The 22,649-nt window shown below is 42.4% G+C and overlaps 1 long non-coding RNA gene across 2 annotated transcripts; it reads left to right on the top strand.

The window, feature by feature from the left end:
• Positions 1-327: 327 nt before the first annotated feature.
• On the top strand, positions 328-1,381 carry LOC133258866 (uncharacterized). Of its 2 annotated transcripts, none has more exons than XR_009740186.1 (3): positions 328-504; positions 880-1,042; positions 1,130-1,381. It is a non-coding gene; the product is annotated as an uncharacterized LOC133258866 (long non-coding RNA). The 2 variants fall into 2 exon arrangements; XR_009740185.1 differs by having other exon boundaries at positions 978-1,042; positions 1,130-1,378.
• The last annotated feature ends 21,268 nt before the right edge of the window (positions 1,382-22,649 follow it).

Raw genomic sequence — 22,649 nt, 5'->3', positions numbered from 1 at the left:
CTCTATCATCTGCTGGGGTGTGAATTTGGACACATTTCTTAACCTCTTTGTGCCTCAGTTTCCTTGTCTGTAAAATGGAGAAAAGAATAGCACCTGTCACAAACAGTAAAAAATTTTTAAAGTTATTATATGGTAAAGCGTTTAGAACAGTGCCTAGCACATAGTAGGCACTAAATACATGTTGGTTATTATCATTTAGTAAATGCAGATTTCATCCATCCCACTTTTTTCCCTATGGACTTCCTGCAAGCTAAGAACTCTTGGTTCTTCATGGTTTATGACAGGCTGATTCTAGAAGCAGTCTCCCATCCCATTCCAGTTGTCTTCACTGATGGAGGGTTCCAAGGGAATGGCTGCTTGGAGGTGGGAGTAGTAGCTGGAGCAGAGTGAGCTCAGCTGGGTCTCGGACAGTTTTGACCTGTGCTCAAGAAGACAAGCGCCAATCCCGTCTCCCTGTAAACCTTTCTTGAGCACTCTATAGACTTTGCTGATGATGCCTGTCAGGTTAGAGTTCTGATCACTTAACCTCTCTGAGTTCTTCAGTTTCCACGTCTGGAAAGTGGGATGATTCCAACTCCCAGGGCTGTGGTGAGATCAGATGAGATGGCTTGTGACATTCTTGGTGTTTATTTGAGTTTGGAGTCCTCTGGAAGGAGGCCCTGAGACAACACTCAAGTGCAAATAGTTTATGTGGGAGGTGATACCAGGAAACAGTGGTAGGAGAGAGAAGATACGGGACAAGGAAGGGAAGAAAGCCATAAGGGGTGTGTTACTGGGCTGATGACATAGTGAGCCACTGGGCCCTAATGCCCCCGGGGACTCTGGGAGCCACTGCAGAACACACCTCAACCTAGCGAAGAGAATGTTTTTTTTTCACAGCTGAGGGGTAGGAAGCTGGGGAATCTGTACATCAGCTGGCTAGCTGTGTTGAGGGAGGGCTACGTCCAGCTGCCCTAGTAGCTGAGTGTCTCTTGCAGCCAGAAATCAAGCTCTGGGGCAGAGAGGCACAGGTGTTTCCAGCACTCTGACCTTGGCTGTGCAGGTGAGTGTTGAGAAGATGAAGCAGCTGGCTCAGCATCTGCCATGTGCAGGTTGACCAACTTTCCTCCCCTTGCAACTCTGTTTTCAGGGCGTATTCCCCTGCTAAGAATGGATTGATGTCGATTTCTTGTGAACTGATCTAGGCACTTCTGTCACATAGAACACTCAAGTCCCCCACCCCCCCAACCCTTGCTTTCACCAGCCCCACCCTGACATGCCAACCCCAGTGATTGTCCCTCTGTCCTTCCCATAAAGATTCAATAATAAAGCCAATAGAAGTAATTAATTGGGACCTCACATTTTGTATTAGCACATAAATGTATGTTTATCACATGAAAGACCTTTTGATACCAGCTGGAGAAAACCACGATACAGGGTTGGCGACCAGATGGACTTCAGCTGTAAGAGCAGCCTGGCAGATGTCTGGAGATGGGGAGGGTAGAGACCAGGGCTGACCCCATGGCCCACTCCTGGTGGGGATTGTGGGCTGTTTCAAGAGTGAATGTCAGTGTTTCAAAACTTTGGCCATCAATGTTTTGGATGTGACTTGGAGGCGTGTCTGGGAGGAAAGGGTAGAGGGCTTGGGAATTACCCAAGTCTTCAACTTTATGTCAGTGTTGCCAAGTCCTCTCATGACTCTGAGCCTTATTCCTCATCTGTAAAATGGACATGTTTATAGGATAAGGTCATAGAGTTGAGTTGAGAAGTAAGTAAATTGGTGCATCTCTCTGCAGTATATGGCCCGGTAGACCAGATGTCAGCAAATGTTTTCTGTAAAGGGTGAGGCAATGCACATTTTGGCTTTGTGAGCTAAATCTCTGTTGTGTTTACTCCAGTTTACCCTTGTAAGGCTCAAGCCCCCATAGAGTATATGTAAACGTCTTAAAAACAAGTTCTATAGTTCCCTGGTGGTCCAGTGGTTAAGAACCTGCCTGCCATTGCAGGGTTCCATCCCCGGTCTGGGAAAATTCCATATGCCACAAGGCAAATAAGCCTGTGTGCCACAACTGCTAAGACTGTGAGCCCTTGAGCCCATGTTCTGCAATAAGAGAAGCCATCTCGATGAGAAGTCCACGCACCACAACCAGAGAGTAGCCCTTGCTCCCAACTTGAGAGAGCCTGCATGCAGCAATGAAGACCCAGCACAGCCAAAACAAGGGGAAAAAAGAAGCTCTGCCCCTAGAATTGAAAATGGGCAGAATGGGGAGGTTTTTATTTCTCTCTCTTAGAGGGAGGCAATGTTCCCTACTCATCTTTGTCCTCCTTTGGGCTCAGCATAGGGCCTGGTGCATAGTAGGTGCTCAGGAAGTATTTACTGAAGGAAGAAAAACAGCATATGACACTGGGAAGAGAATGGTCTTTGTCATCAAGCAGACCAGGGTCCAAATCCTGTGACCTATGCTGAAGGAAAAAAATTATTCACCACACTTGTTGAAAAAAAAATCGGGAAAGCAGACTCAATTCATGGGGAACATTGAAATAAGTATAGGGACTACTGGGCTTCCCAGGTGCCACTACTGATAAAGAACCCGCCTACCAATGCAGGAGATGAAAGAGATGCCAGTGAGAGCCTGGGTCAGGCAGAGCCCCTGGAGGAGGAGATGGCAACCCACTCATGTATTCCTGCCTGGAGAATCCCATGGACACAGGAGTGTGGTAGTCCATAAGGTCGCCAAGAGTCAGACATGACTGAAGTGACTTAGCACGCACCCAAGCTCATAAGGACTACTGCAGTGGGGTTTTGTTGTAGGGAGTGAGATTCAGCTCAACTCAGAATATAGTAAGGAAAACAAGTAATTTACAGCCAGAGAGCCTGATGTGTCAGGTTGACAAGTGGAAAATTATGGAGCAGTAACATCAGGAGTAAGGGAGAAATTCTGGTTAAACCAACCTAACAGGATTCTTGTTGAAGGCAGGCCAGGGTGATTAGTCATCGCCTGCGAGATGGTAGAAGATGAGGGAACCTGATCAAATATTGAATGTGATCAGATATCTAGGGTGGGGAGCTCTAGCTAAACCAACTTGGCAGGATTCTTGCAAAAATTGTATATGTTAGCAGAAATGAACACAGAAGCTTCAAATCAGGCCCTAGCTGGGAAGAGAGTTCAGAGAAACTTGATTCAAGTTTAGTCAAAGAGAGACTCTCTTTGTTATCTAAGCTAACATGTTTGCCTTCTCTGAGCCTTTTCATCTGTAAAGTGGGCGTGATAATCATACCTAGTGCATATGGTTGTTGCAAGTGTAAACGGAGATCATGGGAAAAAGTGTGAATGTGGAAAAAGTTTTTCCTAAAAAGGAAGCATAAACTCTCCAGCTTCCATGATTTTTGACTCAACCCCTTAGTCGAGTGATGGAGGGCCATTTCCTGCCTTCAGTCTGCACCAACAGCTTTCTCTGGTCCCTCCTGGGCTCTGGGAGTGGGTGGAAGATGGCACCAGGGCAGAGGAGTGGTTGTAAAGAGAGTGAGGGGGAGAGTCACGATTCCTGTTCTGAATTCAGGGCCATGCTGGCAGTAACGGCAGACAATCAGCTTTTGCCCCAAGGGCTCAGTGTTGGTTGTGAAGAATTAATGACTGAGAAAGGTATCTGCCAATTATTTTTCCACTCAGGGTGCAGAGATTACAGAAACACAGCAGAGAGCATTTCAGATCCAGGCCTCTCAGTGCTGGCTGGCAATTACCCCCCTACTGACTTCCCTCCCAGGAGAGTGCACAGAGGTCAGGGGTCCCTCAGGGCATGCTCAGAATTCCAAGTATGTGCAGAACATTCCATGTTCCTGTAGAGATGAGGGTAAGGGAAAGAAGGACACATGTGGATCTTGGTTTGGTTGTCCTAGAAGTAGGCTCTGAGACAAGGATGTGAGGCCATGGAGTTTAGTTGAGAGGCAATCCTCAGAAACACCAGTAGGAGGGAAGGGAAGTGAGATGGGGAAGGGACAGAGCTTAAAGGTGTATTATTAAGCCAATTACATTGTTCATGTTGGAGTTTAATCTCACCCGAGGACTCTGGAACATGTACACTTTAAAGTTACCCCATCGGAGGTTGAGAGAGTGGGGCTATTTGTACTCTTGTGGATCATTGGTTGAGGGCTGCTGCAGGGGGAGTTAACTACCCAGTGCTTCTAGCCTATTGCACTTGGTGGCTAAGACAGTCCTCAGGCAGAAAATGTGGGTGCTGGCAACTGGCAGGCCCTGAAGTGGTAAGGCCTGGTGAATTTGCACCAGGCACCCAAAGAGACTTGCTTTGGTCCAGGCATGTAACATATGCCCTTTCATTTAATCTCTGTATATATCCAAGACTGCATCTCAGTTTACCACCTCTTCTCAGTCCTACTTCTTAGAGCTGGGACTAGGGTGAAGTGAGTGAAGCCTTTGTACCAGGTACAACATTTAAGGGGGCATTAAAAAACATGAAGGCAATGGCACCCCACTCCAGTACTCTTGCCTGGAAAATCCCATGGACATAGGAGCCTGGTAGGCTATAGTCCATGGGGTTGCTAAGAGTTGGACACGACTGAGCGACTTCACTTTCACTTTTCACTTTCCTGCATTGGAGAAGGAAATGGCAACCCACTCCGGTGTTCTTGCCTGGAGAATCCCAGGGACGGGGGAGCCTGGTGGGCTGCCATCTATGGGATCGCACAGAGTCGGACACGACTGAAGTGACTTAGCAGTAAAAACCATGGCCACCAAAAAATAGTTTAATGCAATATTTTTAAAAATGGAGTGAATGCAAAAGAAAAAAAAAATCTACAATGAACAAAATATCAGAATTTTAAATATAGACAGATCAGTAACGGTGCCAAGCCACATTGAAGCCAGAGGCAAAGAAAAAATCAGTAATAGTGATCTTGTTAATCATGGATTTTGGGGGGCATTCATTTTGATTAAAAAATATTGCACTGGAACATTATTTGTCTTGATTACTGAGTTTTTGGCACACCCTTATATCTGGTGCCCGAGGCGATACCTCACCCGTCTCCCTGTCATTCTGGTCCTGCTGCAGCCTCTTTGTCGTCCCCATCTTGGTAGGTTGCACTCAGTCTGCTCAGAACTCGAGCCAGAAATCTGGGGTCCTCTGTGGCTCCTCTCCTTCCCTTTACTCATCTTTCACGCCCACCTCCAAGCATCTCTCAAGACTGTCCTCTTTTTTCCATCTTCTTTGCCACAGTGAGGCTCCCTCTGTGGGCTCCCTTTAGCAGACAGGAACGGCTTCTTGGATTTCCCTGCAAGCTCTGCTCTGCACTACAACACACGCCAGTGTGTGCAGCAGACACCATAGCGCCTGTTTCTCTGCCCCCCTCACTTCCTTCCCTTCTCTTTCCCAAGTCCTCCCACATCTGTGTAAGTTCTTCCAATATGAAACATCTTGTTCCCATAGCACTTACAGAAGCTCCAATTCTGTGATGAAATCCTGATGGCTACTTTATCTTTCTTCACCATCTTAGCTGCTCCAGGTGGGCGTGGAGGTATGCTGAGGCAGTCTCCTTTTATTTTATTTTAAAAGGCTTTTTGATGTGGACCATTTTTAAAGTCTTTATTGGATTTGTTATAATATTGCTTCAGTTTATGTTTTGATATTTTGGCTGTGAGGCATGTGGGATTTTAGCTCCCTGACCAGGGATCAAACCTGCACCCCCTGCATTGGAAGGCAGAGTCTTAACCACTGGACTGCCACGGAAGTCCCACAGTCTCCTTTTAGAGCATCAGCAAAGCAAAACTCCCTCTGATACGGCCTTATCCCCTTGCCTACTGGAATTGCTATTTTCTTACCTTCTCATTTTGGGCTGAGAGAGGTAAGGGCACCGGATCCTTGAGCCCAGTCAATGTCTTTCTCCTATTCACATTCTTGCCAAGTCTCCCTCCTTCCTTGGGTCCACCTCCAGATATGAAAGAGATCGCCTGCCTCCAGTGGGGTGGTAACTTTCCTGACTTCTTTTCCTGAATCCCATCTCCCAATCACTTATGATAAACTCCAGGTTTAGACTTTTCCCTTGATATGTAAAAGGAAGATTCTGGAATTAAGAAACTTTTTTTTTTTTTTCCCCTCCATAGCCAGGTTCTAAGACTACTGTTTCTAGAAAGACTCAAACTATGACCTCGTTATTTCAGGTGGTGTCTGCACTCCTCTTAAGATAATAAACATTCTTGATTCAATGGGGAAGGAAGGGAGTGGTGGGATGAAAGCTTCACATAGCAGCTGCACAGACTGAGTGTTCCCTGGATATCTGTTTCCTTTCCTTGTCTAACTCCCGGCCTCCCCAACTTCCTGCTGTCACCTGCCCTCTGAGCTGAACCTCCCTGTTCCAGAATTCTGGACTTCCATGTACAGAGCTTAGTACTGGATTTCTAACCTGCTCAGCAAAGCTAATCCAGCCCATCCCACTGCTATTCAACAGTTCAGTGATTAGGCATAAGTGGGCTGCAGCTCCCCAAATGACTAAGTATTAATGCAGCTTTCTAAGGAAAGAGGTGTGTGGGTTCTCCAGATATGAATGACCTTGGAGCTGAAGATGTCTGCAATACCGTTTGCTGATTTGATCATTGTCGTTACTGTACACACACATACACACACTCATGTGTTTTGGGCCCTGGGTGTGGCATCTGGGGATCTTGGTTCAGCAGAAGTGTTGGGTTAAGGGAGGTGGGTTGGGGAGCAGAAGAGGGTCCAGGTGTCCATTGATGTGCCTACGGTCCCTTCCCACCCCCAGGTCTATTCACTTATCTAGTCCCCCCAGCCTGGAGTTTACTTTGTGTCACGCTTGTTCTGCGTGTTGTGCACACAAAAGTGCATGGGACATAGTCTTAAAACACCCGGTGTGGCATTGGCCCCTGCTGACCTCTTAGGTCCCGGATTTCTCCTCTCCTCTGTCCTCCAGTCACAAAGCGACCTCCTTTTGATGACTGGAATATATCCAACTCTTACCCTCCTTGGACCCCGTCACCTGCCCTGCTAGTCTCTCCTGGTTTTCCTCTTTCTACCCTCTTTTCCCGTGACTTGCGTTTCAACCTTCAGGTCTTAGCTCACATGTGACCGCTTTTTTTTTTTTTTTTTTAATGGTAATTGACCACATAGGCCTTTCGTGTATTCATTTATTTAGGCTGTACTGGGTCTTTGTTGCAGCATGCAGGCTTTTAGTTTGCGGCACACTGGTTTAGTTGCTTCTCTTCGTGTGAGTGCTTAGTTTCCTAATCAGGGGTCAAACCCAAGTCCTCTGCATTGGAAGGCAGACCACCAATCTTAACTAGTGACTAGTTAACACCACTAGCCTTAACTATTAGACCACCATGGAAGTCCCACATGTCACCTCTTTAGGGAAGTCCTCCTTGACCACCCTATCAAAAGAGAGTCCCCCTAAATTTATTTTTCACAGCACCTCATTTGCTTCCCTCACAGCATCTATTTTAATTATTTCAACCCATTTTTAATTTGCTTTCCTGTCCCCTCTACCAGATTGTATACTTTATGGGAACCATTTTTGTTTTGTTTCCTACACTATCCCCAGCACCTAGATAGTGGTGACACATAGCAGATGCTTAATAAATATCTGTGGAAGAGCACTTCCCCTTTCCATTTTATTTCCTCAAATATATTTTGCAGCCAGCACAGTGGGCCATCTGGCTGATCGACTCTGGGAATCATTTCTGGGGCCAAGTCTCCTTCTCCTTCTTTAGAAGTGGCTGAAGTTGGAGTCTCCAAAATGTAATGACCAAGCTCCATCTCCAGGATTAACCCCAGTAGGCTGCTTTATTTTCAGTAAGCTCCTTTCCCTACATCTGGTAAGGGAAACTCAAGGAGTAGGAACTAGTCTTCACTGAGAACTTACTGTGTGATAGCTCTGTGAACTTGGGCAAATTAATATCTATGGGCTGCAGTTTTCCCATCTCTAAAACGGGACTCAAAGTAATACAGGATTTCTCAACCTCAGCACTATTGATATCTGTGGCTAGATGATTCTTTGTTGAGTAATGTGTGTATCCTGTGCATTGTAGAATATTTAGCAGCATCTACCCACTAGATGCCAGTAGCAAACTCAGTTATGACGATGAAGAATATCTCCAGATATGACTGAATGTGTCTAGTGTGCAAAAATCTCCCCTACCCCCACCCCATTCCAATAATATCTGCCTTATAAGACCCGAGGAATGGAATATTTCCTGCCATAGCAGTAAACAAATGATGTCTCAGTCATCAGCAATTGTAGCCACCATGGAGAGTGAACTGGTGAGCCCTGAGGGAACTCAGGTAGGAAAGAACACCTGCCATCAAGCAGCCACCAGACTGCAGCCACTCCCCGTGGTGAGTCCTGAAGAAACTCAAAGATGTGAAAACTCAGGATACTGGCCCCAGATAGAGGAAGCATATATATCAAAGGAATGATTTCAGTGAACCTAGGTTCTTGCATCTTTCCCCAAACATAGAAAAGAGCTACATTCCTTAACTTGACGTATCTGGTTTCTTTAATTAACAGTAATCTTTTGGTGTTCTTTACTACCTGCCCTCTGTTGCAAAACTTCCATATATCCTAGCTCCTCCGCCTACCTCCTGGGAGCAGTTTCTCAAAACTATCTCAGAGCTGTCTCTTTACCTGCAGTCCTCATTTTGCCCCAAACAAAACTTAACTCACATGCAACTGTAAAAGTTGTATGAAGTTTTTCAACAGATCATTGCTGGGTTAAATGATATGTCATGTTAAGTGCTTATGAACATGCCTGGCACAGAGAAAGGATTTAATATATATGTTTAAAATCTATTGTTGTCATTAACATCATACTGTAGGCCACAAGGGGTTTCAGGAAAGAGAGGTGCATACAGGGAGGGAGGCAGGCAGGTCCAGGAAAATCCGCTTCTGTGCCAAGGGTGTGCTGAAACCATCTTGTCCCTGCTTATAATTGTTAAATTTTCAGGAAATTTGCAAACCAGTCATTGAACATAGCCATCCTTGCAATGGTTGGAGTGTTTATACCACACAGCAAATACTGCATAGAGCTTTTTTTGGAGAAGCCACCTGGCTACCACAGTGCTTCTTTATTAAGACATTAAATTACAAGATCTCGTCATAGGCCCAAATAATTGCTGACATTTTGAAATAGTGATGACCATAAATGACATTTGAGATACCAGCAACAACAATAGGATATGAAAACATCCATAACTTCTGTTGGTGACAGAGTTACAGGTACTGATTTGTTGCCCACATTCAGATTATAAGGAAGTATTAAATTGCAATTAGAAGTAGGAGAAAATAAAGATGTCAGTTTTTTTTTTTTTTAAGCCAAGACCCCCCTCCACCCCACATCCCTGCCCTCAAATTCTGTCCGTGGACCTCAGTTAAGAACCTTGCTCTGGTGAACACATTCAGCAGTAAAGTAAGAATGAACCTGGGGGGCCGAATTAGAGACCTGCGCTTGCATCCTAAGCCGGACAGTTATTTAACTGGACTTGTCTTACTGTCTTCAATCTTTAAATGGGCATCGGACCCGCAGAGGTTGTGGAAATCAAATACAAGGATGTATTAAAGTGCTTTAAGAGGAGCCTGGCACCCCGTAGAGGTTGTGTGGGTGTATGTGTGTTGGGTAGGGGGACTTTACATCATGCCTCACCCACCCCAAGGGTCTGCACAGACCTCCAAGTTTGAGCAGCAGAGGTAGTGACATATTTCACCCCAGATGGCGCTCCTGGTTCATCTTTATTTTTAGTTTCTATCTGGGTGAAAAATTTGAGATGTGAACACCGGGCAGAACAAATAGAATTATGACTCGCTTTTCACAAATTGTGTACTGGATTTCACATACTTTCATGCTTGATTTTCCACCGAGTTTCAAACCGTTATAAAAAAAATTTTTCCCCTTCCTTTGGGACAGTGGGGCAGCTGTCCCAGTGGGGACGGCCGTCATGTTTCCCCCCATCCATCCCTCCTTGGCTTTCCCGTGGCACAGAGAGGGGAAGAACCATGCCTTCTTCCTTCCCCAGCCTGGGAGCTTCATTATTCCTCAGCTCAGGACCATTTTTCCAGCTCATTAGAACCTGGAGCTAAGATAAAGGAGGGCAGAGCCATTAGGTAGCAATTTATATGTAAATGTGGAAGTTTCCAAAGAAAGTGGGCTAGCATTCTTTAGGAAGCATTCAAGTTGGGACTTTTCTGGAAAGCAGACACACATAAGCCCTGTAACCTCCACCTCCCCTCTGTCAGGCTCAGGGTATGAGGCCAAGGTCATGCAGCAAGTGACTGGCAAGGCCAGCTCTAAAAGCGTAGGTGGACCATGAAGGTAGTATGTGGCACTTACGGGGACACCTCTAAGGGCAGGCTTGTGGCTTCTTTTGTGGCTCAGCTGGTAAATAATCTGTCTGCAATGCCGGAGACCTGGGTTGGATCCTTGGGTTGGGAAGATCCCCTGGAGAAGGGAAACGCTTACCCATGCCAGTATTCTGGCCTGAAGAATTCTGTGGGCTGTATAGTCCATGGGGTCGCAAAGAGTCGGACACAGCTGAGTGGCTTTCACTTCACTCCAAGGGCAGGAAGCCCCTCTGACCAGCCTGCAGCCTTCCTGTTTCCTCACTTCAGTTTTTCCAACCTATTCAGGTTCATCTTTTGGCTGGGGAACTTGGGGCTGTCTACTGAAAAAAAAAAAAATCCAAGAATTATGCTTTATTGGGCAGACAAAACGGAGGAATTAAACCCAGAAGACAGTCTCTCAGATAGCTCTGAGGGACTGCTCCAAAGAGGCAAGGGAGGAGCCAGGATTTACACGTGTTTTGCAACAAAAACCAGGTAGTTAGAACATCTAAAGATGACTGTTAATTAATGCAAACCAGACATCTCAAGTTAATGAATTTAGAGCTTTCCTGTATATGAGAAGATGCAAGACCCTGGGCTCACTGAAATCATTCCTTTGATGTGCATTTTAGCTATCTAGGGCCAGAATCCTGCTTTTCTCCATCCTGAATCCCATCAGGGCGCACAGTCAGGGGTGGCTGCAGTGGCTGCTGGCTTGATGGCTACAACATCCTTTGTTTACTGATGTGGCAGGTGACATTTCTCATCCACAGAGTTGAGGGGACAGGTGTGCTGCACACGAATAAGATTACATTAAACAGTTGTGCCCAGCACTGTGCTGTGGATGTGCAGAAGAGGGTCAGTAGCAAAGGATCCCTCTGGGTTTGGGTCCAAGCTCTGATATTCTAGTGTTAGGAATTAACATGGAGGACATTCAGAAGGTCAGAGCAGAAGCTTTTCCTTAAAGCCAGAGAAAAGCGGCTTCATCCCCACTCCAGCCATTCTTCCTTGTGGTCAGTAGCCTCCAACCAGCTCACTGCCCAACCTCTTGACAGTGTCAGAGGGACAAGTGAAAGAGGGCAAGCTGTTCCTCTAGGAGAAGCAGCCTCCACTCTCTTCCACCTTCACCCACCTGACAGGTAGTCACCTCTGCCACATGTTCAGTTCTTCAATCTGTACCCTAGCTGGCTTAGCATCCTAGACCTTGAGCCTGGCCCCACAGCATATTCTCCCTCCTTAGGTGTGGGGTGAAGATGGAAGAAAGGGACTGGAGGTGATGTGTGTTGGGGGAGGCTGAGCATATCCTTAAACCAAGGGGTCATGATTAAAGAGTTTGATCTTGGTTTTAAGAGCAATGGGAAAGCCTCAAGAAAGTGATGTGATGAGATCTGTGGTTTAGAAAGATCTCTCTGGTTTCCGTGGGAATTGAGTGAGAGGCAGTGGAGAGAAAGATGAGTTACCAGGCTGTTTCAGTCATTTAGAAGAGAGAGACACTGCCTGAACCAAGGCAGTTGTAGTGGAGGCGCCGACAGGAGGATGGATTTGAGAGAGACCCAGGAGGACTTCCCTGGTGGCTCAGATGGTAAAGCGTCTGCCTACAATGCAGGAGACCCTGGTTCAATCCCTGGGTCAGAAAGATCTGGAGAAGGAAATGGCAACCTACTCCAGTATTTTTACCTAGAAAATCCCATGGATAGAGGAGCCTGGTAGGCTGCAGTCTTTGGGGTCACAAAGAGTCGGGCACGACTAAGCGACTTCACTTTCTTTCAGGAGGTAGAATTGACAGCACTGGGTAACTGGATGCGGGGGTGAGAACAAGTGAGGGATGATACTCAAGCTGATGGCTTGAGCAACTGGGTGGGCAGTGATGTCTGCAGGATCCAGAGCCTGGACTTGCAGGAGGAGAAGCAGTAGGTTTGGGGGGAGATATGATAAAGTTAGTTTTGGCCATGCTGATTTGATGAGCTCATGGGATATCCAAATAGAGATGTCTGGTTGGAGCAACAAGAGAGAAGCTTGGGAGATGGTCGCAGACAGATGGTAATTATTATAAATCGAGAAAAGGAAAGGTCCCAGGACAAAATCCAGAGAGAAATGGTGGGAAGGATGGGGAGAGGAAGATGATTTCACAAAGCTGATGGGAGAAGTGAAGGCCAGAGAGGCAGGGGTGGGGACCAGGGTGTTGTGGTAGTTGGTGGGAAAGAGTATTTCAGGGAGACAGGATCAACAAGTGAAACACTGGAGAGTCAAGTAAGATAAGGACTTGGCAAGAATGGGGTTGGAGCAGGATTGAGGGGTGAATTGGGAGGTGAGGATGAGGAACGTGTGAAAGCCTCCTTCCTCCCGGCTCTCCATTCCTTCCAACAAAAGGAAGCAAATAAGAGTTACCTAAGAATTCTACCACCCTGGGATGACTGATGATATGCACGTCTTGGCTCCCATCCTTCTGTGCACCTCTTCAGGTACCACTCATGGTGTACATGTAGACACTTTAACTTAAGTGCGATGATACACATTTTTTCTTTTTCTTTTTTTGGCCTTGTACTGAGATATGGAGGATCTTGGTTCCCCAGTTCCCCTGACCAAGGATGAAACGCATGCTCCCTGCAGTGGAAGTTCCAAGTCCTAACCGTTGGACTACCAAGGAATTCCCTAATGCTGTTTTGATCAAAGATTTCCCCCTTAACCCTGCAGCGGCACTCAACACCTTATCTCAGCCTCTCCCTATAAGCTGTGTTAACAATTTAATACATGTTCTTCAGTATCTTTCTTGTTACACGTACAATCCCATACAGTGTGTGATTGGTTTTTAAAAAAATAGGATCATATTCACACTTTTCTTCCTTGACAATATCTCAGTGAAATTCCTTTTAACTGTCTAGAGGAGTTCTGATTCATCTTTTTAACGTCCATGTAGTAGCCCATGGCATGGTTATGCCACACTTGATTCAGATGAACTGATTGATGGATATTCACTTTGCTTCTAGTTCTTGGTCACTAAGAACATTGCAATAAATGTTTTTATACATCTGTTCTTATAGACTAGTACTTTCACTGCTGTGGGATAGATTCCCAGGAGTGAAATTGTTGGGTCAGAGATGCTATGGCTTTTTTTCACTAAAAATTTTTTTTTCTATAAAATGTAAAATATATAGATAAATTGAAAGAATTATGCAATTAACATTGATACACCCATCAATCATATTTGCAGTGAAATTTTGCTGTATTTGCCCATCTACCAGCTACTCATTTGTCTTTTATCAATCCATCTTATTTTTGGTGCATTTCAAGATTGTAGACTTCAGTACTCTTTACTTCTACACACTTTAGTGTCACATTACTAATTTTTGTTCAATATTTATTTACAGGCTTTTTTTCAGATATAATTTATATAAAATGAATCATTTGAATCTCAAGTACCTTTCAACAAGTTTTGACAAATGTTTGTACTTCTGTATTCCAAATCCCAACTAACTTATAGGACATTACCATCAACCCCAGAAAGTTCTCTCATGACCCTTCCCAAGCAATCCCATCCCGAGCCCCCAGGAAAAAAAAAAACCACTGTTCTGATCTTTTCATGACAATAATTTTTCATGATTTTTTCTGTTCTAGAATTTCATTTAAATGAAATATAGCATAAACACTTTTTAGAAAAAAAAATTTTCACTTTTCATAATATTTTGAAATTTATTTATATTGTTTGTCCCTTTCCATTGCTCAGTAGTATCCTGTTTCTTTAAATTAAATTAATTTATTTATGGGTTGCACTGGGTCTTCATTGCTCTGCTTGGGTTTTCTCTAGCTGAGGGGAGAGGGGACTACTTTTCCTTGTGGTGATGGGGCTTCTCATTGAGTTGGCTTCTCTTGTTGCAGAGCACAAGTTCTATGCATTTGGGCGTCAGCAGTTTTGTGGTACATGAGTTCAGCAGTTGCAGTTCACGGGCTGTAGAGCTAGGGCTCACTATTTGTGGTGCCCTGACTTAGCTGTTTCATGGCATGTGGGATCTTCCCTGACCAGGAATTGAACTCACATCCCCCGAATTGGCAGGCAGATTCTTAACCACTGCACCACTAGGGAAGTCCCAGTAGTATCCTATTTTATGACCGCATCATAGTGTGTTCATCCATTCTTCTGAGCTGTTTTCATTTTCTGTGTATTATGAATTAAGCTGCTATGAACATTTGTGTAAAAGTCTTTTTGTAGACATGTGCTTTCTTTCTCTTGTGTAAATAGCTAGGAGTGAGATGGCTGGTCATAGGGTAGGTACATGTTTAGGTTCATGAAATACTGATGGATCTTTCCCCCAAAACATATCATTTTCCACTCCCCTCAACAGGAGGTGAGTCCTGATCACACCACATTCTTAACATATATTAAATATATTCATTTTGGTAAATATGCAAAGGGATCTCATTGTGATTTTAATTTGCTTTTCCCTGATGACTGAAGATGTTGAATGTGTTTTCATGTGCATATGAGCCACTCATATGTTTTCTTATGAAATGCTTGTTAAATCATTTAAAAGTTCTTACCATTTTAAAATAGACTTTAAAATTTAGTATTGTTGGTTGCAGGAGGATTTAAAAAATATATACTCTGACTACTCTGGTTGTTTGTCAGCTACATGTTTTGTGCATTTTTTCCAGTCTGAGAGCTGTGTATTCATTTTCTTAAAGATGTCTTTTGATGAGTGGAAACTTTACATTTTGATAAGTCTAATTAATAATTTTTTCTTTTATGATTTTTTTAAAAAATGATTATTGCTTTGTAAGTCTTCCCTAAGAAACCTGCCAAAGAAGCGTAATCCCTAGTTGAGAAGATAGTTTACATTTTCTTCTAGAAATTTTATAGTTTTAGCTTTTATGTTTAGGTCAGTGAGTCATCTTCATGTAACTTTTGTACAAGGTGTGAGGAAATAAGGGTTGACGGTCACTATTTTTCCATTCTGGGTATCCAGCTGTCTCAGGAAAATACATTGAAAGCATCTTCCTTTCTTTGTTGGATTGTTTTTTTTTTTTTGGTTTTTGTCAAAAATAAAATGACCCATACTGTTCACGTGGTTCTCATTGGAGAAAGTGACGACAGAGAATGAGATGGTTGGATGGCATCACCAATTCAATGGACATGAGTTTGAGCAAGCTTCAGGAGCTGGTGATGGACAGGGAAGCCTGGCATACTGCATGCAGTCCATGGGGTTGCAAAGAGTTGGACATGACTGAGGGACTGGACTGAACTGAAATGACCCAGGGACTTCCCAGGCCATTCAGTGATTAAGGCTCTGAGCTCCTGACGTAGGGAGAATAGTTTTATTCCTGGTCGGGGAACTAAGATCCCACATACCTAGTGGAGTGGTCAAAAATTAAAATAATTAAAAAATCAAATGACCTTATAAATAAGGATATACTTCTGAGCTCTCTACTCTGTTCCACTGAGCTATTTGTCTGTCCTTATGACATTTATTTTCTTGGGCTCCAAAATCACTGAGGACAGTGACTGAAGCCATGAAATTGAAAGACGCTTGCTCCTTGGAAGAAAAGCTATGACAAACCTAGATACTGTATTAGAAAGAAGAGACTACTTTGCTGACAAAGGTCTGGGTAGTCAAAGCTATGGTTTTCCAGTAGTCACGTACAGATATGAGAGTTGGACCATAAAGAAAGCTAGTGCTGAAGAATTGATGGCTTTGAATTGTGGTAATGGAGAAGACTCTTGAGAGTTCCTTGGACTGCAAGGAGATCAAACCAGTCAATCCTAAAGACATCAACCCTGAGTATTCATTGGAAGGATTGATGCTGAAGCTGAAGCTCCAATAATTTGGCCACCTGATGTGAAGAGCTGACTCATTAGAAAAGACCCTGATGCTGGGAAAGACTGAAGGCAGGAGGAGAAGGGGATGACAGAGGATGAGATGGTTGGATGGTATCACCGACTCAATGCACATGAGTTTGAGCAAACTCTGGGAGATGGTGAAAAACAGGGAAGCCTGGTGTGCTGCTGTTCATGGGGTCGAAAAAAGTCAGACACAACAGAGTGACTGAAAATCAAAAACAATACAAATGCCATTGATCCAATGCCTTGATTACTGTCACTTCATAGTAATTCTTTAAGTCAAATTGTGTTAGTCTTCTTCCAATTTTTTTTTTTCCTCCCATCCAGTCCCCTGGGGCTGTGCAGCTTGGCATGTGTGATCTTAGTTTCCCACCAGGGATCAAATTCAGGTCCATGGCAATAAAAGGGCTGAGTCCTAACCACTAGATCATCAGCAAATTCCCATCAATTTGTCCTTTTTCAAGATTGATTTGGATGTTGGTAGGTCCTTTGTATTTCTATATAAATATTATATATTCCTATATAAATATTAGAATCAGTTTGTCAAATTCTACAAAATGGACTGATTGGATTATGTTTGAGATTGCATTAAATATGGAGATAACTACACCTTAAAAACACTAAGTCTTCCAATTGATATATTTGGTATATATCTCCATTTGTTTAGATCTTCTTTAATTTCTCTCAGTATTTGTAGTATTTAGTGTAACTTTACTCTATTTTTTAAATTAATTTTTATTGGAATATAATTGCTTTATAATGTTGTGTTAGTTCCTGCTGTAAGCAAATTGAATCAGCTATATCCCTTCTTTTTTCGATTTCCTCCTATTTAGGCCACCATAGAGCACTGAGTAGAGTTCCCTGTGCCATATAGTAGGCGTTCTCATTAGTTGTCTATTTTATACATAGGCAACTGTGTATGTGCTGTGCTAAGTGGCTTCAGTCGTGTCTGACTCTTTGCGATGCTATGGACTGAAGCCTGCCAGGTTTCTCTGTCCATGTAATTCTCTAGGCGAGAATGCTGGAGGGTTGCCATTCTCTCCTCCAAGGGATCTTCCCAACCCAGGGATCAGATCCGTGTCTCTTAAGTCTCCTGCATTGTCCGTCAGGTTCCTTACCACTAGCGCCGCCTGTCAATCCCAGTCTCCCAATTCACTGCCTCCCCTTTCCTCTCTTGGTGTCTATACAGTTGTTCTCTACATCTGTGTCTCTATTTCTGCTTTGCAAATAAATTCATCTGTATCATTTTGTAGATTCCACATATAAATGCTATTATCCAGTATTTGTTTTTCTCTTTCTGGCTTTCTTTACTCTGTATGACAGTCTCTAGGTCCACCTCAGTTCAGTTCAGTTCAGTCGCTCAGTCGTGTCCAACTCTTCGCGACCCCACAAATCGCAGCATGGCAGGCCTCCCTGTCCCTCACCAACTCCCAGAGTTCACTCAGACTCACGTCCATCGAGTCAGTGGTGCCATCCAGCCATCTCATCCTCTGTTGTCCCCTTCTCCTCTTGGTCCCAATCCCTCCCAGCATCAGAGTCTTTTCCAATGAGTCAACTCTTCGCATGAGGTGGCCAAAGAACTGGAGTTTCAGATTATCATTCCTTCCAAAGAAATCCCAGGGTTGATCTCCTTCAGAATGGACTGGTTGGATCTCCTTGCAGTCCAGGGGACTCTCAAGAGTCTTATCCAACACCACAGTTCAAAAGCATCAATTCTTCGGCGCTCAGCCTTCTTCACAGTCCAACTCTTATATCCATACATGACCACTGGAAAAACCATAGCCTTGACCTCTGCAAATGGCATATTTTCATTACTTTTAATGGCTAACATTCCATCATATATATGTACCACATCTTTCTCCACTCCTCCATTTAAGTTGCGTCCATGTCCTGGCTATTGTAAATAGCGCTGCAGTGAACATTGGGGTGCATGTATTTTTTGAATTATGATTTTCTCTAGGTATATGCCCAGGAATGGGATTGCTGGGTCATATGACAGTCCTGTTTTTAGTTTTCTAAGGAACCTCCATAGTGTTCTCCATAGTGGCTATATCAACTTATATTCCCACCAATGGTGCAAGAGAGTTCCCTTTTCTCCACACCCTCTCCAGCATTCATTGTTTATAGATTTTTTGATGATGGCTATTCTGACTATGTGAGATACCATAGTTTTGATTTGCATTTCTCTAATAATTAGTGATCTTTTCATGTGTTTGTTGGTCATCTGTCTGTCTTCTTTGGAGAAATGTCTATTTAGTTCTTTCCCCCATTTTTTGATTGAGTTTTTTTTTTTTAATATTAAATTGCATGAGCTGTTTGTATGAATGAGTGAGTGAAGTCACTCAGTCATGTCCGACTTTTGCGACCCCATGGACTGTAGCCTACCAGGTTCCTCCATCCATGGGATTTTCCAGGCAAAAGTACTGGAGTGGGTTGCCATTGCCTTCTCCAGGGGATCTTCCCAACCCAGGACTCGAACCCACATCTCCTGTATTGGCAGGCAGATTCTTTACCGACTAAGCTGTGAGGGAAGCACACTTTAATTTTTTTTTTAATATTAAATTACATGAACTGTTTGTATGTTTTGAAGATTAATTCCTTGTCAGTTGCAAATATTTTCTCCCATTCTGAGGGTTGGCTTTTTGTCTTGTTTATGATTTCCTTTGCTTTGCAAAAGCTTTTAAGTTTAATTAGTTTCCATTGTTTATTTTTGTTTTTATTTTCATTACTCGAGGAGGTAGGTCAAAAAAGATCTTGCTGTGATTTAAGTCAAAAAGTGTTTGACTATATTTTCCTCTAAGAGTTTTATAGTGTCTGACCTTACATTTAGGTCTTTAATCCATTTTGTGTTTATTTTTGTCTACGGTGTTAGTGAAGTGAAGTGAAAGTCTCTCAGTTGTGTCTGACTCTTTGCGACCCCATGGACTATACTCCCCATGGAGTCCATGGAATTCTCCAAGCCAGAATACTGGAGTGGGTAGCCTTTTCCTTCTCCAGGGGATCTTCCCAACCCAGAGATTGAACCCAGGTCTCCCACATTGCAGATGGATTCTTTACCAGCTGAGCCACAAGGGAAGGTGTTAGGGAGTGTTCTAATTTCATTCTTTTACCTGTAGCTGTCCAGTTTTCACAGCACCACTTATTGAAGAGACTGTCTAGTGTAATTTTAATATAGTTTTGATGTAGAGGTTTTTAATGTAGAGGTAATGTCCTTTGTTAAGTTTATTCCTGAGTATTTAATATTTTTTGACAGAGTAAATGAAACTGCTTTTCTCATTTCACTTTCCAATGTTTCATTGCTAAAATATAAAGACAATTGATTTTTGTATAGTGTCCTTGTATCTACACGTTTGCTAATTTATTTATTAGTTCTAGATGTTTTGCAGATTTCTTAAGGTTTCCTATGTAAACAGTCATTTATTTGTGAACAAAGACAGTTTTACATGTTTCTTTAATTTGTATTGATACATCTTTTACTTCTTTTTCTTCTCTTACTTCACTGGCTAGACCCTCTGATACAGTGTGAAATAGAAGTGGAGAAAATGGATATCCTAACCTTATCCTTGGGAGAAGGCAATGGCACCCCACTCCAGTACTCTTGCCTGGAAAATCCCATGGATGGAGGAGCCTGGTAGGCTGCAATCCATGGGGTCGCCAAGAGTCGGACACGACTGAGCGACTTCACTTTCACTTTCCACTGTCATGCATTGGAGAAGGAAATGGCAAGCCACTCCAGTGTTCTTGCCTGGAGAATCCCAGGGATGGGGGAGCCTGGTAGGCTGCAGTCCATGGGGTCGCACAGAGTCGGACACGACTGAAGTGACTTAGCAGCAGCAGCAGCAGCAGCAGCAGCAACCTTATCCTTAATCTTAGGAGGAATATTCATTCAATATTTAAGTAAAATGTTAACAGAGGGTTTTTGAAGATGCCATTTAATTCTGGTTTGCTGGGAGATTTTTTTCTAAATGAATGGCTGTTGATTAATTTTTTTCAAATGGTTTTCCAGAATCTATTTGAGTAAGTTTGTTTTTTCTTTTTATTCTGTTAATATGGTTAATCACATTGACTGGCATTGCATATGTTAAGCTGAGAGTCCAAGGATACACCCAGTATGTCATGATGCATTCTGTTTTTTATAGTGTTGGATTCTATTTGCTAATATTCTGTTGAGAATTTTTGTATCTGTGTTCATAAAGGACATAGGTTTGAAATTAAAAAATTTCTTTGCTGGGTTTGTTATCGAGGTTACGTTAGTCTCATAAAATGAGTTGGAAAGTGTTCTTTTCCATTTTCTGATTTTTAGTAAGATGAAAGTTAATTCTTTCTTAATAAAATTCACAATGATAAGTTTGCTTTGTGGGAAGGTTTTTCTATGTGGATGTATTGGAAGGTTTTTAATTATTGATTTGATTTCTTATTAGGTATGTGGCTAGTTTTTCTATTTTATTTTATATCAATTTTGGTAAATTGTCTTTTTCAAGGTATTTGTGTGTTTGATCTAGATTGTCTACATAATTTTTAGCATAATGTTATCTATAATATTCTATTATTATTATTTTACTGTCTATAGTATTTGAAAGGCTGTCTTTCATTCCTGAAAGAAGATTCAGGATACTCCTGAATCAGAAGGTTCAGAAGATTCCTGATATTGGTAATTTGTATTTTATCTCTTCTTTGTCAATCAAGCTAGGGGACTATTAATTTTATTGATCTTTTCAAAGAACCAGCTTTTGGCTTTGTTAATTTTCTTCATATTCTATCTTGAGAATTTCTGCTCTTAAATAAAAAGCATTTCTACTAACTTTGGGTTTGCTTTGCACTTATTTTTCTGGTTTCTTGAGGTGGAAACTTAATTTATTTCACGTCTATTTGATTTTCTAATATAAATATTTATGTTGTGATGTTCCCACTAAACATTGCTTTAACTGCATCCCACAAATTTTGATGTATTGTATTTTTTACTAATCATATAAAAATGTTGAAAAAACTTCCTTATGATTTCTTCATTGACTCAATGATTATAAGTTTATTGCTTAATATTCAAAGATTTATTTTTTCTATATGTCTAAATGCTATCAATTTAAAATTTAATTCCATCATGGACAGAAAATGCACTCTGTATTACTTCAATTTAATTTTATTGAGACTTGTTTTATGGCCCAGGATACATTTCATCTTGGTGAATAGTACCATGAGTATTTGAAAAAATATTTATTCTGCTATTTTTGGTTATGGTGTTCTATAAATATAAATCAAGTCCAGGTGGTTTATGACATTGTTCAAATCTTTTGATTTTTTAATGATTTGAAGATCTAGTTGTTCCATCAATTTCTGAGTGGAGTGATAGATTTTGTCAATTTTTTTCATGTATGTTGAAGCTCTATCATTAGATGTAATTATAATTTTTATATCCTGATAAAAATGGACCATTTTACTCTCATGAAATGTCCCTTTTAAACTCTTATATTACCCTTTGTCTTGAAGTCTCCTCCTTTTTGTGCCCTGATTGTATGCTGTATAATATATCTTTTGTCATTCATTTCCTTTCATCTACCTGTATTATTATAGTTAAAGTCTGTCTTGTAGTCAGAATATAGCCTGTTTTTCTGTTTTTCTTTTTTAATCCATTCTGACCTTATCTGCTAACTTTTTTCTGAAGATTTTTTTTTTTTTTTGATGTGGACCATTTAAAAATTCTTCATTCAATTTGTTACAATATTGCTTCTATTTTATGTTTTGGTTTTTTGGCCACGAGGCATGAGGAGAAGGGGACGACAGAGGAGGAGATGGCTGGATGGCATCACTGACTCGATGGATGTGAGTCTGAGTGAACTCTGGGAGCTGGTGATGGACAGGGAGGCCTGGCATGCTGCGATTCATGGGGTTGCAAAGAGTCGTACACGACTGAGCGACTGATCTGATCTGATCAACTTTTATGTATATTTATCACAATATTACATTATAAACCTACAATACAGTGGTATAATTACTACCTTAAATGTTCAGATGCCTTCTTCTAAGAAATTAAGAAGAATATAATATTTTAACATTATATTTAATATATTTAATAGTTCCAAGGATTTTCATTCCTTCTTGAAGATATGAAGTTCCATCGATGTCATTTTGTTTCACTTGATGAACTGCATTTAGTAATAGAATTCCTTGTAATGGGCTTCCCTGGTGGCTCAGGCGGCAAGGAACCTGCCTGCAATGCAGGAGAACCAGGCTTCCACCCCTGGGTCAGAAAGATCCCCTGAGGGAGTGGAACCCTCTACAGTATTCTTGCCTGGAAAATTCCATGGACAGAGGAGCCTAGTGGGTTACAATCCATGAGATTGCAAACAGTCGGACATGACTGAGTGACTAACACGCACATTCCGTTCCTTAGCTCAGTTGGTAAAGAATCCGCCCACAATGCGAGAGACCTGGATTCGATCCTTTGGTCAGGAAAATCCCGTGGAGAAGGGGTAGGCTACCCACACCAGTATTCTTGGGCTT

The sequence above is a fragment of the Bos javanicus genome, chromosome 13 (genome assembly GCF_032452875.1).
Source record: "Bos javanicus breed banteng chromosome 13, ARS-OSU_banteng_1.0, whole genome shotgun sequence".
Classification (NCBI taxonomy): Eukaryota; Metazoa; Chordata; class Mammalia; order Artiodactyla; family Bovidae; genus Bos; species Bos javanicus.
The sequence above is the reverse complement of the archived record's forward strand: the minus strand, read 5'-3'. Positions and strand labels throughout refer to the sequence as shown.